We start from the raw sequence: 10,573 nt of genomic DNA on the forward strand, positions 1-10,573 counted from the left end.
TGAGTACTTAACTATGTGTCAGGTTACCCTGATTAAGAGACTATAATGGAGACACTGGCAACGAATTTTTTCAAATTTCTACTGCATTCAGTTCTTTTAAAGGGGTTGTTATGTTCCTGGATAATTTTACCCCTGATTTTCATGCTTTTATTTTCTCTTATAATAACAAAGAAAACCTAAGATTCTGTCACACATAACTGATTCTTCTTCTGTTGGAGGAGAGCTTTGGCTGTACGTTCAGTGTGTGGCAGGGCGAAGGAGATGAGACTCGGGCGTGGTGAAATAAGGACCTGTGGTAAACCACTCCAAGATTTGTATGTTGGCAGGAGGAACACAAAACTCTTTAGGGATTCAGGTACTTGGCAGGTCATTTAATTCTCACAGGGCACCGTTATTGCTGTTTGGTTTTCGGTGATGGTTGTAGAATTTCCAACTGTTTTTTTTTTTTTTTTCTCTCCATTCATTGGGTCTTAAGAAATAGTCTTCTTTTCAACTAGTAGCAGAGAATGTGCAATTTTAAAAATATAATAGGTACACCAATATAGGATAACTTCTGACATACAGGACTTCTGACTTTTGTTTACAAAGATATAAATTGGTAGGGAAACTGGAAATTGAAGAGTTAGGAATATCGAGACAGATGAAATTTTTATAAAGACATGGATTTTAGGAAGAATTAATATGAAATGAACTTGTATTCCAACGAGACTCCAGGGGTCAACCAATTCTGAAGATCATGGCTGTGGGATGCTATCTTTGTCAGACACAATGTCCCAGAAGAGTTAAAAGTAAAGAATTTGAAAAGGTAATAGGGATATTTGCATAGATATAAAATAAATATGCATTATATTTTTCAATTAATTTCTAAACAAAAGAAGCAACAAGCTTCAAAAGGACTTGTAGAACAGAGACACACATGCCCAGAATGTTGAAACAAATTTGCTAACAGAGACAAAACCCCATTAGGCAATATAACATGATAATTTGTGTTATGTTTTCAGCCAAGAGGAATTTATATAATCACTTATAATGATGTTTGTTTTGCCACATAGAGAATCTTTTGCAGCATTGCTTTTACAATTTAATACCAATTTACCAATAACCAATAGCCTTGTTAATAGAACATTAAAATTATTTCTCCTAGAGAATTGGGTTATCCTTGGAGGATCCATTGGACAATAACCAAGATGTTGTTAAACAGTAACAATGGCTTTTGTTGTCCATTTCTGAGCTCAGAATTTTCTTAATCTTAGACTAGAGGGACAATCATTTTTAGCCTCCCGTCTCCATATTATTTCAACATCAATAAAAACGTGTACATCAGAGGAGAGACTAGGAGATATGAGGAGACAGGAGGGAAGTGGGGAGAATTATGGAGGAATGAGAAGTAAGTGTGTATAGTCAAAGTATATAACGCAATGGAAAGAGAATATCTATATTAAACCCAATATTATGTACTGTAGATGGACATTCTCTAAGAAACACAGAGCCAAATGCAGAGTTAAAAATCCAAGAGGTCAGAGCAGTAGCTGAGAGCTGAGACTTAAAACCGCCTTCTTTCCCTTCCTGCCTCTGCTGTCCTTCCCCTCCTTCCGCCTTGGCGACCACAAAGGGCAGCCAAATGCTTCTAGTTCCCGGTCTTCACGCCTTATATACCTGTCTGCTTTCTGCCATCACTCCCTGGGATTAAAGGCTGGATTTCTGGGATTAAAGGCATGAGTCACCTTGCTTGGCTGTATCCTTGAACACACAGAGACCCAGGTAGATCTCTGCCTCTGGAATGCTAGGATTAAAGGTGTGTGTGCCACCATTTTCTGGCCTCTCTGTCTAGTGGCTATTCTGTTTTCTGACCCCAGACAAGTTTATTAGGGTGCACAATATTTAGGGGAACACAATACCACCACAATGTACAATGAACATACATGAATAAAAGTAAATAAGTATTTTAAACTGCTTAGATGTTCATCATGGTTCAGAATTGATATTTACCTTTGAAAGTAGCCATTTTGGAATGATGTTTCCACTTTTGGAAATATCCAAAATTGAGGAAAGAATGATTCTTGTTCTCTAATCACTAGTAGGCTTCTGTACGGTTTACTTTATTGATTTATCTCTCTTTAGAGAATAATTATGAACATATCATGTAGGACAAAATGAAATATTCCTTTGCTGGTATCATTGTGAAAGGACAGATTTTTTTAGATGATGGAGCAAAGCATTACTCCTCTCTGTATGTGTCCAACTGCTTGTGTAATGTGACACTTTGTCCCTAAGTAGCTTTAACTTTCTATCTCCCATCTGAAGAAACTCCTAGTTTCTGGTGCTGTGTAGTAAAACATAGGTCCTACACTAGATGACAAGCTAGATAAGAGGGCTTGAGGTGAAGAAAGAAAAGGAAGAAGTATAATTATATTAAAATTTCAAAAACTAAAATAAATAACTTAAGAAAGATTTAGCCAGGCCACTACTATAAGACAGTGATGCAGTACTGCATGCCATTGCAGAGACTGCGTAGTTTAAAACTTTGCAAAAATAAATTGGCATTTATGAGTCATGTGAAATATAGGTCATAGTCAATATCAGAAGGTCAAATTCAATGTCTGTCTACCAGTGGAAAAGGTTCCATCACAAATCACTCTGAAAGGAGTAGAAAGTATCACCATTTCTAGATTCAAAGAATGGAATCTAGCTCTCTGGAGAGAAGGGAAGAGATGGGTAACTCTCCTAGAGAGAGCACCAAGCAGAGCAAGCAAAGTGTAAAATATGAAATGGCAACCTCAGTTATGAATGTAGACATCAGGGAGGATAGCTTTAGGGAAATAATAGCCTATTCCTGACTAATTTTACCTATATATATTATTGACTGAAGAAAAACGATCTGTGAGTCAAGCATATTAGTGCACACCACTAATCCCAGCATGTACTTGGGAGGCAGAGGAAGACTAATCTCTGTGAGTTTGTGGCCAGTCTGGTATGCATGGTAAGTTCCAGACAGCCAGGGCTATATAGTGAGACTTTGTCTTAAAGAAAAAAAGAAAGAAAGAGAGAAAGAGAAAAAGAAAGGAAGGAAGGAAGGAAGGAAGGAAGGAAGGAAGGAAGGAAGGAAGGAACAAAGAAACAAAGAAAAAAGAGAGGGAGGGAGGGAGGGAGGGAGGAAGGAAGGAAGAAAGAAAGGAAGGAAGGAAAAAGTGCAAGGAACAAAAAATGGAGAAGAAGGAACAGATGAAAAAGATGAAAAGCACTGAAAACAATTTGATTTTCTTGAATCCTAGCTAGTAAATATGCTTGAGTGGTAGTATTAAGTAGTGTGACTTAATTAATAACAGTGTTAAAACTTGGGCAGGAATGACAGGATTGCAGTTAGGAATTCCTAAAGGTCAAGGCACAAGATACAGATTTGAAATGAGAATTCCCCCATTATTCTGCTATCTTTTCACTTTGAGAAAAACTTAAGAGCCTTGTGACCATTTATTCTATCTTCCCGGGTTACCTTTGACTAGTATGGACATACCAGTACATGTCATCCTCCATTCACTCTACAACGTCTATAATATTCTCCTTTAACTAATTTTTAAGAAATTGTCACATAATTTCTTCTTCAAAATTCTATACCTTGTAGACTGGTTAATTACATTGACAAGTATTTCACTTCTTATAGTTCCTTATCTTCTCTTCACTAGGTTTCAACCTTCCAACTTTTACAGTATGTGTGTGTATGCATATATATATATATATATGACAGATAGATAGGCAGATAGATGGATGGATACAGATATACAGATACATATATTGCATACATGTATATATGTGGATATATACATAGTATATATTGCTATCTGGGGGACCACCCTCCAGAAGCACAGGGCATAAAAGGAATCCAGAGTCAGTATACTACAACTTTTTAATATGAGGGGGTAAGAAAAAAGAAATTATCTTGATGGTTTCCTTCTTCTGTATCCTTTATTCTGTGTTCTATGGTCTCTTTTCTTATCTCTATCCAGAAATGTTCCTTCTGTCTCTCTTGATGTTTTCCCTCTAACTCCATTAATGTTTTCCTCCTAATTCTCATTCTTGATGTTTTCCTCCTAACTCTATCTTTATTCTTCCTTATTCTTTCTCTTTTTTTTCCTCGACAGCTTATATACCCCAACAAAATATTTCAGGCAATATAGGAATTAGAATGTAGTTACATTCTATTTGTCAAGTGAATTATTACAATTAATGCAAGTAAAAATATATTTCCCATTTCCCTTTTTAGGTATTGCAGGTAAAAAACATTTTTTTAAAAAATACAAATTATCCCTTAGAACCCATGTAGACTCATACCCAAGCAACTTGTTATGGATTAAGAGAATGTATGCAAGCAAGGTATTCTTCTCAGCCAGTTCTTTTCCTGGCAGGCAGTGTTTTGCAGTTACAAAAATAGGACCAATCATTTTACTACTTATCTTGAAAGGTAATAATCTTATAAGGAATATTAAAGGAATCACAAACCTAAACTTTTATAAATGAGAAAAACAACTAGTCAGCTCTACCTTCACTCTTTAGGGTACATACCCACTCATCAGTTGTTGTTGTTTTTGTTTTAATATCAGGAGACTGAGGGCAGAAATGGGTACAAGGAATTACTCATGATCTTTGATCACCAACCAATCTTCAAAAGGAAACTATGTCAGCTAGTAATAATTGAGCTGCTTTTTTTGATCCCTAAACTTCAAAATTATTATCAAAATATCTTAATCTACCCATAGGTCATTCTAAAGCTTTGTTTCAGCTATAATGCACTCTGAAATCTGTGAACACATCTCCCAACATTAAAATTAAAAGAATTTAAACTAGCTGGGCAATATTAGGACTCAGCTGGTTTTCTTAATCATTAACCTAAGCCATAGTCTACACAGCTCCTCAATAGAAACTCATGTGTTCCATCTGTGTGATACTTCCCTTGTTCTATTTTTTATCCTCTGCAGCCTCTGCTTTATAGAGGTAGGGGCAACATTTTATACTACCTTTACCTATGTTAATGTTTCCACTAAACTAACTCTATCATAATTCCTTACTATATTTATTTTAAAACCCTCAGTAATTAAAATTGTATTTAAACTAATGCTATTATTTTATGAAATCATTGTTTTAGTCAAACATAGCCTAGGAGGAAGTCATCTTCATAATAATCCACAGGTAATAATGCCCAGTAGAAAGAGATGTTTCCATGAGATAAATACACTACATTACAGGCAGTGGGATCTCCCCACACCCATTCACACTATGCCAGATACCAGAGAAAGATGGCAGTGGCGAACATGTGAAGGCACAGCAGAAGCAAAACACATTCTGGAGTCTGTGGTCTCAGGGCCTTGCCTATTTGAGATTCGCCCATCAGGAATTCACCTCCTGGTGGGCTGACACCCTGAACTTCAATTGCTACCTGCTGCTCCTCTGACATGGCCACCAGCAAGCATACATATATGTTTATGTATGTAATAATTAATCAATGGCTTTTTAAGTCAATGTTCTATTTTCAGAGTCACTCACTTGCCAAAATATGTTTCATGCTGTTTAAAATATTACTTCTCCAAATTCTTTCTTTTCTGAAGTGTTTTATTTGTTTTCAGTCATGCTGTGTTTAATGTAGCTTGTATTGATGCTATAAGCTCATCAGAGCTGACTACTAAACATTTAGGAATTTTGTTTCAGTGATTAAATTTACCATTGTAAGAATATTTATCATCACTTAACTTTTAGTTCTTACAGTTGAACTGTCCACTTTATGGATAAAGAAAATTAAAATACAAGACAAAATGGTAAGAAGGCTTTTCATAGAACTAGAATATGGGGATTCTCTGTTCTTGTTCACACTATGAATGTTTTGTGATTCTCAGTTACTGTAAGGAAACACTAAAATGGAATTAAATAAGTGATTGATCTATCCCAGTATAATGTTGTAGCTAAACATAGGAAACATAATAGCATGATGATACAAACTTTATCACGGCAAACCAAGCAGGAGTGTGATTCTAAGAGGAATTGGAGCCTTTGTCCCTGAAATATGTTCCACTAAAATGGAATTAAATAAGTGATTGATCTATCCCAGTATAATGTTGTAGCTAAACATAGGAAACATAATAGCATGATGATACAAACTTTATCACAGCAAACCAAGCAGGAGTGTGATTCTAAGAGGAATTGGAGCCTTTGTCCCTGAAATATGTTCCAACAGGAAAACTCATTCTTTATAGTGTCTGTTTCTTCCTAGGCTTTACAGTGTAGGAGCCCACAAAGATTCCAACTTGTGGTTTGACCCAAGGTCAGAGAGTCAGAGTTTATGCTGCTCTCCAAGGCTGCATAATAGGGTGCAAAGGCATTAGGTTACCAGGTGTCTTATACTTCAAGGCCTAATCACAATTTGCCATGGGGTGTGGTTACAAGGTGTTTTGAAGGGTCTACACTTGGTTGTATGTTGGTGCTTTGATTTTGAAAGGGGGGGGGTCTCTTTCCTCTCTTTGCTAGTATATAAAGAGCCCATTAGAAATAAACTTGAGGCAACTGGATATTGACCCAGGTCCCTCCCGAAGCTATTCTGTGTTTCTATCTTTTTCTTCATCTATTCTGTATTTTTTCCTATTTAGCATTTCTTAATTCTTCACTCCCCCCTTCAAATGATCCTTTGATAGATCAGGGCTGAACCCCAACACTGAATCCCAACACTAGGCCCCAATATACAGTTGATATTTTACTGTTAATGTAATTTAAACTTGAGAGAATAATGCCTCCTAATTAGTAAATATAGAATAATAACCTGATCTTCTATTATTCTAAGTTCCTATGTGAATATAGTGTCAAATAGAATAGTCAACAATGTCAACGGAATTTTGAAGAATGTATAATTTAATCAGGGCTTTGGTGGCACACATCTTTGATCCCAGCATTTGGGAGGCAGAGGCTCTCTGAGTTCAAGCATAGCCTGGTCTACAGAGTGAGTTCCAAGATGGCCAGGGCTACACAGAGAAACCCTGTATCAAAAAACAAAGCTCCTCAAAAATGATAATATAAGCTGAGCACTTCTATTATTAACTGATATCCATCACCAGGAACCTTTGTCAGATCTCCCTCTACTACTATCAAACATGTCCACTCAGACATACCCTGCTCTCCTCCAGAGACTGAGCAGGAAACACTCTTACCCTTCTGATTTGTCGCTCAAGCTGACCAGAAATTCTAAAGATGGAAGTCATCAGAGTCCTTTCCCTACAGACCTATTAAAAAAACAAACCAAATAAACAAACAAAAAACCATATTTTAAAAAATTTGATTTTTTGGGAATTCACATCATGTACCCCAAATCCCTCTCATTTTTCCAGTCTGCCATATCTGTTCTTCATTCTTGTAGCAACCCCCAAAGAAAATAAAAAACTAATTAAAGTATTTTTAAAAGCAAAATAACAACAACAAACAAACAAATAACAACAAACAACAACAACGGCAAACACTTCAATCCTTCATCTTTCTTGCCTTCCATCACCTCTTCATTTCTCTTAGTATTATTGGGAGCTGCAGTGTGTCACACAATGTGTAACACTTTTGTCCAAACAGCTTTATTGCAAATGCTCATTGTAATGAGTTTTTGGTCTAGTTCAAGATGTCTGACTTTTTTTTTTTTTTTTTGGCCTTAATTTTTATTTTTAAAAATCAGTATTTTTATAATGAACTCACCAAATTGAAAACACCACACAGCTAGATTAAGGTAGTCACTCAAACAAATATTTGCCCAGTCTCAAACTTTATGCCTGTCACTGAACTTCTACACAATAACACTGTCCATTCTGAAGCCATGGGACTTTACTTAGGTTTCACAGCCTATGCCATCTCAGCAAACGGTGAGACTGTTCGTTCTGAAATTTTAAAAAGGCCTCTGGCTTTTGGTACACCATCAATACTGGACACACACTGAAATTCCTCTCAGATATCCCGCTGTTGCCCTGAGTCATGGAGCTCCTGCTGCAGTGGTTTCTCAGACCTAGACCCTTCACATGCTCCAGCAGGTCATAGCTGGGGTAGATGTTGGGGTGGGTAAACTCAAAAGCATGGATTTGGGTCTGGGTGGTAGCTGAGATGGCCAATCTGGGACTCCACTCAGACTGCCCACCTCATGCTAGAGGTGGAGCCAGCTTTTCCATGCCCACACCACAGGGAGTGGATGTTACCAGGGCCAGATCTCCCATGAGGGACAGGGACAGTTCTCCCAGGGCAGGGGTCATTAGGGCCAGCTCTCCTTTCTGGGGCAGGACCAGCTTTCCCCTTGAGGGGCAGGACCAGGTCTCCCACTGCAGCAGCCAGCAAAAGGCAGGAACAGACTTCCAGTGACAGCAAAGGGCAGCTGGTTCAACAGGTATGGTTTGCATGGCCCTGATGGTAACACGGGCCACAGACATCAACATAGACCCTAGCTGCAGCAGGACCATGGACCCAAACATGGCTCTGGGCAGCAGCTTGGCCAGACTTCACCATGGCCCTGAGTGAATGCAGGCCCCCTCATCAGCTTGTGCCTTCACTTCTTAAGTTACTTGTCAAATTCTTAAGTCCTACCACTCCCACAGTACATGAATCACTCAGCTTCTCTTTCTCTCCATTTCTCCACCATCTATTTTCTCACCATAATGATGCCCTGGCACCCAAAGGGCCTACGCTACAGACTTCTTTATTCCTCTTTAAAGCTTTTTCTCCTCTGTTACTACCATCCATCAGACTTACTGTGCCAATTCACTCCTGGGTCACTTAATCATACTCCCCAGTGTTAACAGCAAACTTGGCTGTCCAGTTGTTAACAACCCGTGTACACTGGGAAGGTTTCCTCTCAATGAATTGTTTATCAAATGACATTGATTATGATTTTTAAATCTATCATCTATCTATCTATCTATCTATCTATCTATCTACCTATCTATCTACCTATCTATCTATCATCTATCATCTATCTAATATTTATTTATAGGATTTTTTTTAGACAAAGTCTAAGTAGCCCTGGCTGTCCTAGAACTTGAAATATAAAGCAGGCTGGTCTCCAAGTCACAGAAATATCCCTGCTTCTGCTTCCCAAATGCTGATTAAAGTTGTGTGCAAACATGCCTTATTTGAACTTTTATCTCTATTTTCAAATTATACAAACTTCCTACAATATGAGCTCAAACCTCTACTATATTGCCTATATCAATAGTAAACTATAGGCTACTTACACTGTTTTTTTTTTAACTTCCATCATGCTTTGCATCAAACTCCATTCTATTTCTGCATGAAGATTTTTTCACATTATGTTTTTAATTTAAATTCACAGGTGTGCCCTCAAAACACAAATCATATCACATTGAACTTATTTAGGTGATTTTACATTCTTAGGTTTCATCATGACTAAAATCAAAACTTGTATGCTCAAAATATTTGATTCTTCAAAACAATCTGTTGTTTAAATATTTGTAATATTTAATAAACTTGCCATAAATGTAATAGTCAATACACTTAGAAATCAGAAATACATGAAAAAGTATTAAAATGGTTCAAGTGTCATAATTTATATGTAACAATTAGTAATGTTTCCCTTCTAACAATCTACACTCATTTTTCTTAGCTACATAATTTGGAAATATCATAAAACAGCTCTCATGACAATTGAGATAAGGTCATTTTCCACAGGTGAAGAAATTTCACATGCCTTATTCAGAGAGTAAAACATCACTTAGTTCAAAATTTTCCTCTTACTTTGGTAATATAGAAAGACTTCAAAATGTAACTCTATGTACACTCACATATAAACTTTCATTCTTATCACTTTTTTCATTGAAAATCATGTATTGTGTGTAGCAAATTCCTTCTATAATAAATCAATAGTCAGGGTTCTTGTGCTCTAGGAACACTGAGTCCAACATGGAACTCAAGGAAAGTACATAAATTCTTTCCTTTAAAAGTTAGAGTACCATGAGGGTAATTAGAAACAGAGTGGTTATTTCTAAGAAATATTTTCTTTCTCTCTTCTACGATCAAACAATTTTATGGGTAAGAATAAATTGAGCTGTATTTTACATATAGGTGACCTGTGAGACTGAACATGGCAGAGAAAGGGAATCTGGGAGCATGACAGGAAAGAGCTCTAGTGTGAAGTGTGGGGCACTGGAGAGCGTAGTGTTGACTTAGTGCAGGGCCACTGATTCAAGGGATAGGTTCCCAATGGAGTTGAGGACCCATGAGTGTTTCCATCCTGAAATAGGACAAAGTTACAAAGGGACCAAGAAAATCCATGCACAGCAGCAGGAACCCCTGAAATGTCAGGAGAATGAAGGCAGATTAGAGGTGAGGCCATGAAGACCAGAAGGAGGAGGAGAAATCACAAAATGTAGGGACTGAATGTGACTGCACTCATTGTCTGTATGTGATAAGAAAGAGTGAATATGGCAATAAAAATACTTCATCCTTGTAGTCAGGACGGCCAGGAAGATGGGGTCTGAGGAAGAAGAATCACAGAGGCGTGTTGGTGAAATTATTAAGGCCACTCCACGTAGTTAAAAGGGAGACTTATTTTGTG

Source organism: Onychomys torridus, chromosome 15, assembly GCF_903995425.1.
Source record: "Onychomys torridus chromosome 15, mOncTor1.1, whole genome shotgun sequence".
Taxonomy (NCBI): Eukaryota; Metazoa; Chordata; class Mammalia; order Rodentia; family Cricetidae; genus Onychomys; species Onychomys torridus.